Genomic DNA, 13829 nt, shown 5'->3' with positions numbered 1-13829 from the left:
TTATCTAGGCTGAACTTCTGACTTTTGTTTTGAATGGGATAGCACAATTTTTTTTTAAATGTTAAATTTAATTTAAATAAATGTAAATTTGGGCTGAATGAAGTGAAATATATGGGACATATATTTTCTAAAGATGGTTTAAAACCAGATGAAGACATAATTAAGGCTATTATAGATATAAAAACCACCAAAAAATGTGAAAGAATTAAAAACTTTCCTAGGAATGATTACATATGTTTCTAGATTTATACCTAATCTATCAGAATTGACATCATGTTTAAGAGATTTGTTGAAAAAACAAGGCCAGTAGTTTTATCTGTAGATGCATCCCAAGAAGGACTAGAAGCAGTCTTACTGCAGAATAATTTACCAGTAGCAAATGCATCTAAGGCATTAACAGATACACAGAAGAATTATGCTCAAATTGAAAAGGAAACTTTAGCTATTGTATTTGCGTATGAGAAATTTCACCAGTATATATTTGGAAAATATATTACTGTGGAAATGACCATAAACCACTGGAATCAGTTTTCAAAAAGCCATTAAATAAATGCCCTGTAAGATTACGAAGAATGCGTATAAGATTACAGCCATATCAGTTTGAGACAAAATACAAACCAGGAAAAGAACGTTTTATAGCAGATGCATTATCAAGATCATTCACTGATAAACGATCTGATTTCTTTGAAGGAGACATAGAAGCTCATGTTGGATTGGTTGTAGAATGTATACCAATGTCTAAAGGTAAAATGGAAGTTTTTCATCTGGAAACAGAAAAAGATGCAGAACTACAAGTTTTAAGAAAATTAATTAAAACTGGTTGGCCAGACGAAAAATGTATGGTTCCAGAACTGACAAAACCATATTTTAACTTCAGAGAAGAATTATCAGAAGCAAATGGATTAATATTTAAAAATTCCTGTGTTGTTGTACCAAGAAGTTTACGAAAATATATGTTAAGAAGAATTCATTATGGTAATTTAGGAGTAGTAAAATGCAAGATCAAAGTAAGAGAAATATTATATTGGCCAGGAATGTCGAAAGAAATTGAAGATTTGGTACTGAATTGTCAAGCATGTTTAAGTTTACAAAAAGCTAATACTAAAGAACCAATGATATCTAAAGAAATACTTAATGGTCCATGGGAAGTATTGGGAACAGATCTCTTTTACTTTCAAGGAAGGGCTTATCTAATGGTTATAGATTATTTTAGCAAATATGTTGAAATTGGGCATTTGGAAGATTTGTCAAGTGTAGCAGTGATAAAGCAATTGAAATAAATTTTTGCAAGACAAAGTATTCCGAAAATAGCATATTCGGATAATGGTCCACAATATAATTGCAGGAAATTTAAAGACATTGCAAGAAGATGGAATTTTGAAACCAGAACTTCAAGTCCAAATTACCCACAATCTAATGGAATGATTGAAAGACATATTCAAACTGTTACGCGAATGTTAGAAAAAGCTGTAGTTGACAACAAGGATCCATATTTAGTATTACTGGAATATCGTAACTAACCTATTTCAGATGAAATTAAGTCACCTTCAGAATTGATGTTTGGAAGAAAAGTAAATGGGTTGTTGCCTATAAAAGAGAATTTCGTCCAAGCTAAACGACCATAAACAACATTTACTGAAGAGACAAACCTTACAAAAAAGTTATTATGATAGGAATGCAAGACCGTTAAAGCCACTGAAAATAGGAGATCCTGTTTACATAAAAGAGAAAGGGAAAAAAACTAAATGAAAGAGGGAAAATTATAGAAGAAGCAGAAAGACCACGTTCATATAAGATTATAAGAACAGATGGAAGAATTGTAGAAAGGAACAGATGAGACCTTCTTAAAGAAACTAATCAGGAAGAGTTTGCAATACAAAACAACTGTGAGAATGAAGTTATAGATGAACCCGAGATACTTGAGAATAGCAGGAGCACTACAAATTTAGATGTGCCTGTAAAGTCCTTCAAAACGTAATAGAAGTGTTGTGTCACCAAATAGTGAAAGAGGTATAGTATCATTAAATTTTTCAAATGGACATAATTACGTTACTCGATCTGGTAGGACTGTTAAGAAACCTTATTATTTAAAAGAATATGTTTAATTTTACTACTATTATTATTTTTTATAAAAAAGGGAGATGTTATATATGTAACTCTAAATGTATCTATTATAACCTTAATCATAAGTGTAATATAGAATAGTGGTAATTGTTGAGGAGGCGCTGTGATCACGTACGATGGAGGCAGGATCTTGGAAGAGCTCCTGAATTTTCAAAGGTATTTTCCAGAAAATCTTCATTTATTTAAGAAAATTTTCGCGAATATCCTCTGCATTGTCTCGTTCTCAAGGCCGGGAGTTCTCCTGTACCTGGGGGGTCTTGTCTTCCTTGCAATCTTTTGCAGCACTAAGACGGAGCGTTCAGATAAGTAGAACTTCTTTTCTCTAAGCTAAATCAAATATCTGTCACTAAAGTACCTTTAAATTCATTTATTTATTATGATCATTATTATTATTATGCTCATTTTATTATGTTCTGGCATTAAATACTTAGTAATTGCTTTAAATCATGTGGTTCTTTTTTGGTTACCATCTCGTAGGGACGCTATCCTTATCAGTAGCCGTTATCAATAGTGTTAGCACTACCCATTGGGACCCCTTTGAGGAATTTCTCGAGAGGGAAAAACACGATCTCGGGCCTCAATGAATGTATAGAGTTGTAGTTTTTGCTCCTTTAATCTATATTTCCTATCTATTTAAATTAAAAGCATATATTAATACAGTGTGCCTCCAATTGATAAAATAGTACACATATAATAAATTATGACCATTAACTTAATAAATAAATAAAATGCTTATTTAAAAAAAATAAATTAATATTAAAATAAAAAATAATAAATAAAAACTAATTTATTTACTTATTTATTTTTGCTGATATGTTCTCGCCTTGTTTTGGATTTATGATTTTATCTGATGGTGTTTTCTGAGTATATAAATATGTTGGAAACCGCAATAGATGATGTTACTTAGTTTTAATGTTTTTTTTAAACAAAATTCTCTTACTTCCTTTCCTTTTCTTTCTATAGGCCCCCTTTTTTTTAATTATAAATGAAATTTTTTTTTTCTCTCCATTACTTTTGGGCCATTTATTTTTTTACTTTATTTTGTCCCATCTTTTCTTCCTGGCCTTTCGAACTCGTATAAAATATACGAAGTTCCTTTTTACTTTCCTCTGAAATACGAAATTGCCCCCCTTTCTATATACCTTTCCTTCGCACTTATGCTTGATTTTTCGCCCATCGGTGCAGAAAGACTTAGCGGGTGCAACAAAAGACATCTGTCTACTTTGTCTGTCTGTCTGTTGATTATAGCGAATTCGCGGATTAACGTTCTTTAGCTGTTTTGAATTACGTTCTATTGTACATTTAAGTAGTTAAACGATAACTACTGTGAGATATTGTGATACTGCATGATAATTTGAGAAAATTTAAGCATTTCTGTTGTGATAATAATAAATTTTTGTTTATTTTTCATCGGACTTGTGCATTCATTTCATAACGAACCCGTACGCACGCAAAAATTTTTGGTGTCAGAAGTGGGATTTTGAATGCCAATAACAAGAGGGATGGAAGAACAATTGAGACAGCTCATTACTGCTTTTGGTGCTTTCCAAGAAAAGATGGAAGCTGGACAAACATCTTTTAAAGAAGAAATGAAATTGGGCCAGGAATCCCTCAAGGAAGAAATGAAAACGGCACAGGAACAAATGAAGTTGGGCCAGGAATCCGTTAAAGGAGAAATGAAATTGGGCCAGGAATCCGTTAAGGAAGAGATGAAATCTCTTAAAAATGAGATGAAAGCAGGTCAGGACGAAATGAAAAGAGAAATTACCTGCGTAATAGAAAATAAATTTGAGGCTATGGAAGGCAGAATAGACGCGGTTGAAACTAAAGTTGGACAAATAGAAGAAAGAGTTTCTTCGGTAAAAGAACAAGTAGAAGAAAGAATTTCTTCTGTAAAAGAACATATAGAAGAGAGAGTTTCTGCCGTCGAACAACAAACTGATGATAGGGTTTCTGCTGCCGTCGCCAAAGAAGTTGACAGCCTAAAGAAGTGCATAGCGACGGTAGGAAACAATTCTGAAGGTTTCAAATTTTTATCGATGCCTGCTCGTTCCGTTCTGAAACTATCTACATATGATGGGAAGACCTCCTGGCAGGTGTACAGGACACAATTTTCTATCGTTGCGGATGCAAATGGATGGGATTCCCAAGCTAAGGCCTGTCATCTCGCCGCTTCTCTGAGAGCAGACGCAGCGGATATCCTGCAGACGCTTCCCGAAAACCAGAGACTAGACTTTGAAGCTCTATCCGGCGCATTGGAACTGCGCTTTGGTGAAAAGTGTTTGAAAGACTACAGCAGGCTTCAACTAAAATCCCGTCAGCAGAGGCCCACCGAAACACTTCAGGAGCTCGCCACGGATGTTGAAAGGCTGTCACATCACGCCTTTTCGGAGTGCCCGACAGAAACAAGAGAAATCCTGTCGCTGCAATATTTCATCGACGGCATCCGGGATCCTGAAATACAAAAAGCTCTTCGAATGGCAAATGTAAAGGACATAAAAAGCGCTCTGTTGTACGCCATGAAATTGGAGGCAGCCCAGCAAGCAACTCTTAGAGATCGCTACCCAGTCAGAGCTGTGCGAGTCCACGACCCAGAGGACCAATTGATGGCTCGTTTAGATGATTTATCCAGACAAGTCGAAGCTTTGATACGAAGTAGGAGCGAGAAGAAAGTGGCTCCAAGGTGTTGGAGATGTGGTAGTGAAGGTCACCTAAGACGGAATTGCAGAACGCCCCAGGGTACGGAATATAAAGCAGATGATTTTACCAGACAAGTCAGTGGCTTGAGACGGAACAGAAGTGAAAAGAAACTGGTTCTAAAGTGCTGGAACTGCGGAGCTGAAGGCGACGTACGAAAGAATTGCAGAACACCCCAGGGTACGAAAATTGAGACAATTTCTGAGCAACGACGCAGGAAACAAATTAATGACCATATCAAGGAACGGAGGTTGCCAGATAATGAAAAACCCTGTTTTAAAGCGCTTAAGATCTCTATAGTGAGTGGCAACAATAACGGACTGTCCATCAATGGGAATATCGATGGAGTTCCTTGCAATATGATCATTGACACAGGAGCTAATGTTACCATCATTAGGAAAGATTTAGCTGAACAGTTTAAAGATAAACTTATTTGGACGCCATCCTGTGTTACCCTTCAGACTGCGTCTGGTGACAAGATCGACATAACTGGGAAGTTAAACGTAAACATCACGTTTGGAAGTGCCGCCTACCATCACACGGCATATGTGGCGGATATTACAGATCCATGCATACTCGGATTGGACTTTTTAAGGAAATACAATTTTTCCTTAGATTTCAAAAACAATAAGCTGCTTTCAGCATCTGATGGCATGACTATCCATCCTCAAAAGGGATCCTCGCCTGGAAATGTCGACGCCTTGTCCGAAAGATCGAGCTCGGGAAGCTGCCGAAATCATACCAGGGTCGAAAAGAAACTCAAGACTACCAGCTATTCTCCATCCCAGAAGCTCTTCGGTCGAGACCTTCGTCTGCCTTGTGACCGCCTGTTTAGTCGCCCTACGGATGCGCCTTCATCGCCTGAGGAACACATCCAAGATGCCCAGGCCCGGTTTGAGGGGATGCACCGTTCTGCACGAAAGCGAGTCAAGTTGGCGACGGAGAAAATGAAGATCAGATGCGACACAAGAGCTACTAGACAGAGATCCAACAAAGGAGACAAGGTGTGGTTGTGGAACCCAATTCAACGAAAAGGACTGAGTCCTAAATTACAGTCACCTTTGGATGGTCCATATACAGTGCTGAACACGAATGACGTCGTGGTTCGGATCCGTGAGTCTTCGAACTCTTACGACAGGTTAGCTTATTACTATGGCCATAGTACATAATGTAAATAATTGTAAATAGTATCAGACCATGGTCCTTTTTGTTTATAAATGTGTATTTGATTTGATTTGTATTTAGTATTTGTTTTGTATTTAGTATTTGATAGCATTTGATTTGTTTAAGTTAGTTATTACATTTATTGTTCGTGTTGTTTATTATTGTAATGTTTATGCCTCAGTTGCATTTATGTCACAGTTGTAAGTTTAGCTTCCTGTCCAGGGATTGTACTGCCCGGGACGTGCAGTCCTTGGGAAGGGGGCAGTGTTACGAATTTGGTATTTAAAAAGCTAATGTTAGTTCAATTATAAATTAAATGGTTTTATTTCTCGCGCAGTGCTGCGCGTGACGAATATTAAAAGAAAGCTAAGCCGGAAAATTGAAAATACAAGAGCGCGTGCATTAAATAAATAAATATCTCTTTTTGATTTCGAGAAAGTACTGGAAAATTCTAGCGCGTGATTTTAAAATCTTATAAAAGGAGGTAAACATCTCAGTTTGTAGTAGTTGCTTAGTTTGTTGTTGTTTAGAAAACTGCCGTTGTTGATTATAGCGAATTCGCGGATTAACGTTCTTTAGCTGTTTTGAATTACGTTCTATTGTACATTTGAGTAGTTAAAAGATAACTACTGTGAGATATTGTGATACTGCATGATAATTTGAGAAAATTTAAGCATTTCTGTTGTGATAATAATAAATTTTTGTTTATTTTTCATCGGACTTGTGCATTCATTTCATAACGAACCCGTACGCACGCAACAATATGAAGCTTTTGTTGACTTATTTAAAGGCTTGTTTGGCAGAAAAGATATCGTTGGTGGAACCGATGAAAATACTTCCAGCATTGCTATACTATATTGTACGATAAATATAAGGTTCAAATATGAAATTTAGAAATTCGTAGAGTGACATGCGGATTTTAAGTGTATTATTTGTGTCCTGTTTTGTTAAAATTGATACCAGAAGATTAAATTACTTCAATAAACCCACTAGTTTTCACGATAGTAGTAGAATGACAATATACACGAATAAGCAGAAATTACGTATTGTGGCAGTTATTTAGTCTAATAAAGAAAAGAACTGCTTTGCGCTATGAGAAACAATCAGATTCCTCTACAGATTGTTATCAGGCAAATAACTTTAATTAAAAAAAAATAAGTTTATTGAAAAAGAAGACAGCGTGTTTTCTTTGCTTTAAGATTTTGGCATATCTCCAAAATATTCAATGCTCAAATCAAATGCTCTTTGTTTTGCAAGAGACATCAAACTATAGCGTTATCAAAATTAAAACGATTCTTTGATTACAGTGAAGATAAAACTTCAAAACAGAATGAAAGTGAAATATTGACACCACGTCAAAATCAAACGCTGTTACAAATCTTAATAGTAAATATTCCTTGCAAGAGAAAATTTTAATTAGATGAGGTATTGTTAAATTCTGGATCATAGAGGTCGCATCACAAAGCGACCACAAATAGATATGCAATAAATAAGCTTGGTTTCGAGGGAAAAAAAAAAAAAAAAAAAAAAAGGAAGAAATTCTAATGCATCGTCAGCTTAGAAGGATAAAGGTTTATTAAGTTTATAAAGTTACTGTAAAATATGTTGATGACATTGTGTGCAATGTAGTCATGCTAAGTCAAGAAAAATACCTAACTCAGTTCCTTGACTAGAAATCTTAGACTTTCCGTTTCCTAAGAAGCAAGAACATATATATATATATATATATATATATATATACCTGATATAGCATAAGGAGTTCACGAAATAACAATAGTATTTGGTGTTGAAATAGTATGGCCATTATTGACTGGGGCCATAAAAAATTTAGAAAATTATTTGACTCCATTAAATATTAAATTAAATTGCGCTGTGATGGGCTAACGCAGAAACGCTGTGATGGGCTATTGCAATAAACACAGTTACATTATTAAATGCTTTTAATGCGGCAAATTTATGGAAACTGGAGAGTAGAAATCAAAGTTTCAATGAAAATAAAACTGAAGAAAATATAGAAAAGGAAGTACTAAGGTTCTTTAGAGAAACTGTGAGGATTAGTGCATAACGAAGATACGAAGTTCCTTTGAAAGAAGGTCACCCACAGTTAATAAGTAAAAAGGATGGGACAACGTAAATATGATTTAAAATCACTGCGGAGTTAACATCAAAAATTTACTATGAAGAATATGATAAGGTTTTTCAAGAATAGTTGAAGCTGAGGATTATAAAAATATTCCTTAGGATGAAGAAAATTTATGACATAAACATAATTTTCAGCATTGTCTAACCCAGTAACAAAAAGGAGTTACTTTCAGTACCGCAAATGATATTAAATACTATCGAATTTAACTGCTCAGCGATAGCCAAAATTATTATTCCAAGAGATCTGCGAGTCGAACTTTCAATGAGATTTACCTATCTGTATAGCAGACAAATTCAAGATGCGGATGAACTAATTCTTGAGCGGGCAAATAACGGATCTCGAGATTACTTTTTTCTGAAAATCTAGAACCAGATGACCTAACTCTTCATGTTTTTTGCGATTAAGCAAGAATGAAAATGCCGCTTCTATCTTCCAGTGGACAAAGAAGGATGCCAAGGTTTATGTTCAGCTACTGAAGGCTAAAGCTAGAATAGCTTCAATCAGTCCTCTAGCTGCATAACCTTTCCAAGACTGGAATTATTATCAACACAAATAACAAGACTAAACTTATAGGAACAATAGAACTGGAAATATAGGAACCCGGATGCACTGCTATGTAAAAGCAGTCATGGAACTTGGCGAATGCAAAATACATTTTGGGAGGGATTCAATTTTTTGTATTAACTTGAATTAAATGAAAAAGTGAACAGAATATTTTTTTTGACAACAGATGCAAAGAAATAAGCCAGTATAGTAAACCTGATGATTAGCATTAATTACCCAGGACTTTAGATCCAGCTGACCTGTCTTCCCGTCCTTGCAATCCAAAAGCTCTTTTTTAAGTAAATGGTGCATATATCCCACAGAGTGGCTTCAAGACGACTGCAAAGTCTCCGAAGACAATGTCAACTTACATAAAAAGAAGACTATAGTTACAAGTAACAAAGGCTGTTTGTCATGAAAAACAGCTTACTGCTAGATTCTTATATTCTCGGTATGCAGCAAGATAATTAGGACAGAGTCGATAGATTCTACTATAATTGTCCAGGGAGGAGGGAGGAAAACGAACGAAACAACAACGAAATTCAGAAGGCTGAAGTAATCTTACGTAAAATAGTACACTTTGAAAGTTTTGGAGGATATAAACCTTTTGGAACTATGTAAGTATTCAAAGATGAAAATGCTTGTTGACGATCAAGACGAAACTTTTGAAAAACAATGAAAGTGAAATATTGAAAATTCCGATTTTACTGCCATTTGAAAATATTGTAGGTCGAAGATTGATTTTAAAATTGCATCATAAGTCTCTTAATTAGGCTTATAAAACTTGTTTACAAAACTGAGAGAAAATCACTGGATTGTGTAAACATTAAGATCATCAGAAAGGTTTGGTCACGAAGGTGCAGTCACACCACACCACCACAGTAACGATACAGATTCGCCTCAATTTTTGATTGAGAACACATTGAGAGACGGATTCGAGAATTACTCACCCTCTTTACTTACCACCAAATAACTCTAATGGACTTTATGCTCATCAGTATTTTAAGTGCCTCCATGCCATATAGACTCTGCATAATTACAAGCATAAATGCCTCCTTTGGAGATCGAACTTGGGCACAACGATATGGCAGTCAGCATCGCTAACCACTATGCAGGTAAGGGCGATATCAGTGGTCATATATATGATGTATTTAAAACTTTCTGAAATGGGTCATGCCTGTTCGATTTACTCGAATTTTTTTTTTAAAGGCTTGTATAGTGTTCTATACTTGCGCTGCTTGCTGTACAGTGAATTTGGAAGTTGCATAATCCTTGTCTGCCAGTGCTTTTGAACAGCTCTAAGAAGATTTATTTTTAGGAAAAGAAGGAATCTATTCTTTATTTTGACAACTTGACCGATTTCAGAGGCACCGGTACTGCTTGAAAGTCGAATAATTTTAGAAAAACCTAGAACGAAATTCTAGGTTTTTCTAAAATTATCAAGTGGATAAATAAAGTGGACATTTTTCTTCTCTTCTGAAAGAGGTTGGAGATGGGGGTCGAATGATCAAGATGTTTGCAGAATTATTGATATGAATCTTTACTAAGATTACCATTATTCATGAAGACCATTATTCATTCTACGGTACTGTGCTATTTCGAAGTCGTTATTAATTTTAGACCATTGACTTATACATAATGTTACAAACCACTTAATTCCGTTATTCCTAGCAATGTTTGAGACATTTCTGATAGAGATGTTCCAGATTTATATGCATTTCGTAGGTGCATTTTGATTCGCTGATTCAGATTTTCGCAAAAAAATTGTGAGAAGACTTGAAATAAAGATTCAGAAATGGTACTACTTGGCTATCCATTATGGAATGGTACTACTTGGCTAAAGAAGTATAGTGATAATTAAGTCGGCGATGTCTTAAAAAATAGGAAATGATTCTACAAAACGCATTAACTGGTTGACTGGTGTTGTTTTGCAAGTGCATCAAGGTAATGAACCTTGCGATTCGTAAAATTAAGGCTGTCTCAGAGGAGAAAAGACAAGAGCATTTCAGAGACTTTACGTTTCAGAGGTGACTTCTAAAGCTTTTGATTTTCTTACAGGTATTCCAGTGTTACCGTCGTTTTCGTCTGACATTCTTGCTGAAATAAACTTGAAAATTTGCCATCAGTTTTTTAAACACCTGTAGTTAACCAAGTCAGGAAGAAAAATAAAAATCCAGGTATAGTACATTTGTAAGACTTAAGAACTATGTTGCAATTTAGAACTGTGCGTTTCACAATTGCAGGATGGGAGTACGTAAAGATCTGAACTTTAATTTAGACTTTTTTTTAACAATTGGCAGCAGCTGGTTCTTCCTATCACGGAGCTTTTGCTGTAGCGTATTATAGTCTGTTATTTTAAAATAGCAACTTCAAGGTAATTTTCCGTCTTTCGACTTGCCTCGTAACCATGGGAACGACAGCTGCAGTCGGCAATTTATGTCGCTATTTTTGTGCTCCACTTCTTTTCCATTTAGCTGCTTCTCTTCATAAAAAGCGGGAACAAAAAGGCTGTCTTCAGATACATTCTCAAACGAGGCAGAGATAATAACGTGATGACGCAAATGAAAATGCAATGACCTTGAAATGTCTAGTTTAAAGTAACAGACTAAATTCTTCATTCTTCGCCTAACAAATGTTTTGTTATACCTACTAAGCATTCTTTTTCATCCCATAGGAACAAAACAATATTTAAACACCTGTTGCAATACGAGACATTTGCCTTTGATGAACAATTAGAAGGATAATAATTTTGGTACGAAAAGTTAGAAATTCAATTCACAAAAGAAATTATGAATTTCAACTTTCACTTTTCAAACACAAATGCACCATCTTAACATATCATATTTACACTGAGAAAATTTTATTAACGGTATTTATGATTATTTAAAAGCACTGCATTCTTGACACTTTTTTCTCTGTCCTACATGATTACGAGACCGACTGCCTGATTCTCACTAACTATTATTCGTAAAAAGTTTCTCAGTAGGCATGGCGTCTTTGCCAACACCACAAGTAAAACTAATTTATTCTAATATAAATAACCGTTTTACTCTGTTAGCTTACTGCAGCAAGTTTCTTTTACCCGCATTTTTGAATTCTTTGCTTTTCTGTTAACTCTTAGAAAGGGGTTCAGAAGAATTTTGTACAGTAAACAATCCAGATGAATAACAGGAGAGTTAAATTTTTTTGAAAAAAAATAGTTAATTCAAATAAAGATGTAGTAACTTGGCGTCAGCTAAAAAGAACTCCAAAAGTTTAACTGGAATAGCCCATTCGAGAATACTCGTATCTCTCTCCCCAAAGGTCATATTTGGTCACAGCGCGCATTAGTGAAAATTTTGCAGGGATCTCTGTTGTTGCTATGATATGCTAATACGGATGGGTTGTTCTTCTTTTACCAATCTGTTACCAGTAGTAATCTTCGGAGTTCCTTTGGCTCGTAGGTTGATATCTCGGCGATCGAGCACGTCTGCTTTGCATCACAAAGCCCATTTTTCGCAGAGAGTGATGTAGCTGCTTTCATTGCACGTATTTAATGCAACGTAAGTGGACAAAATTAATTGTTTCTTAATTTTATTTCATTTTAATGACGTTTACACATTTAAAAACAGTTTTGTGTCTGTATAATAAAAAACAAAATACCTTTACTCGACAAAATTAAACAATAAAATTATTTTTTGCTCTTTTAAACAGTATTTGAACCTGGTAGTAATATTGACTTTATATTTTATTTATCAGAAAGTCCATCCTTCTTTTCCAATAGCTTATTAATTTAATGGAAAAAATCTCATACTTAATACTTTTGTAAAATTGATTTTTTATCTTCAGTATACGAAATTATACTCAATACTAGAAAACAATGTGACATGCATCAAAGGTTAGGCTGTAAAGACATTTTTTCAAAGCAGGAGATGTGAAAAATGTGCAGTGCTCTTGGGACTCGAATCTGAGCCTCTGGAATACGCGCCGAGTGTGATAACTGTTACACCACGAAAGAATGCTTGGAAGAGGGAGAAAATACCTTATATACTTCCTCTTTTGAAGGGCGGTTGGGAATTAGGGGACCCAATCGCCAAATCCTGGTGGTGAAGAATCATAATTCATGTACCATCTTTCAGTTCGGGCGCCACTGTAAAGACATTAGGTTTATTTAAAGCTGTAGATGTGAAAAATGAGCAATGCTGACGCGCCGGGACTCGAACCTGGACCTCTCGACTACGCGCCGAGTGTGCTAACCATAACACCTCGAAGGCATGCTTGGAAGAGGGAGAAAATACCTTATAGTTTAGATTATTTGAATATGGCGAAACACTCGAGAGCGATCTGCCTAAATGGAAGAATGACGCCTTCATGTAGTATATTGTAGGAGAAACTGGCTTGTATTCACATTGAAACACAGAAGCACATTGAAGCAGAAGGACAAATCCTGAATATTTTCAAGAAATATATAAAATATTTCAAAATCGCCGACAATAAATGAATTATTCAAGAAACAATATATCACTAAAGAAGATGGGTTAGTGGCCTCTTCTCATATATAAATTAATTTCAAAATGTGGAGAAAGTTATAACATTCGAGAAATTTTAATAATGTCCTTGTAAAAGAATTTAACTCAACAGTAATGCATCAGGATTTACTGCAAGCCTTAAAAACGTTGTCTTTAAGTCAGTAATTCGAATACTCCTTAAACAGTTTAAGGGGATACAGCTGGATCTCAACTTTCTCTGTCCCGTGCACCCCTTTACTGTTATTAGACAATCAATTCCCTTTTTCAAACTTGAAAAATACGTAAATTAAACAAAAAAAAAAAAGTATAGAAAGTGTTGATAAATACCAAAACTTGTACTTCTTATATTCATAAACTAAAACCAAATAAGTAAATAAGTACGTAAATAAAAGGCTGATCGTATTCCTTCTCTGAAACTATGAAATTCCCTCCGAGAGGAACTTCTTCCTTGGTTAAGAAAGAACCCGTGGTTTAAAGGAGGAGCCGAGAAAATGGCCGTTGACGGTTGAATATAAACTTATAGTTAATTTCCCAAACTCTTCATTTTATATAGAATTGTACAAGCCAACTATCGGAGATAATAATGTTTTATTGATGTCATTTGCCCGTTATTTTGATGAAAACAATACACTACATGAAAAAATGCTATT

The sequence above is a fragment of the Stegodyphus dumicola genome, chromosome 1 (assembly GCF_044657685.1).
Source record: "Stegodyphus dumicola isolate Sdum_Otavi_A_Nest chromosome 1, ASM4465768v1".
NCBI classification, from domain to species: domain Eukaryota; kingdom Metazoa; phylum Arthropoda; class Arachnida; order Araneae; family Eresidae; genus Stegodyphus; species Stegodyphus dumicola.
The sequence above is the reverse complement of the archived record's forward strand: the minus strand, read 5'-3'. Positions refer to the sequence as shown.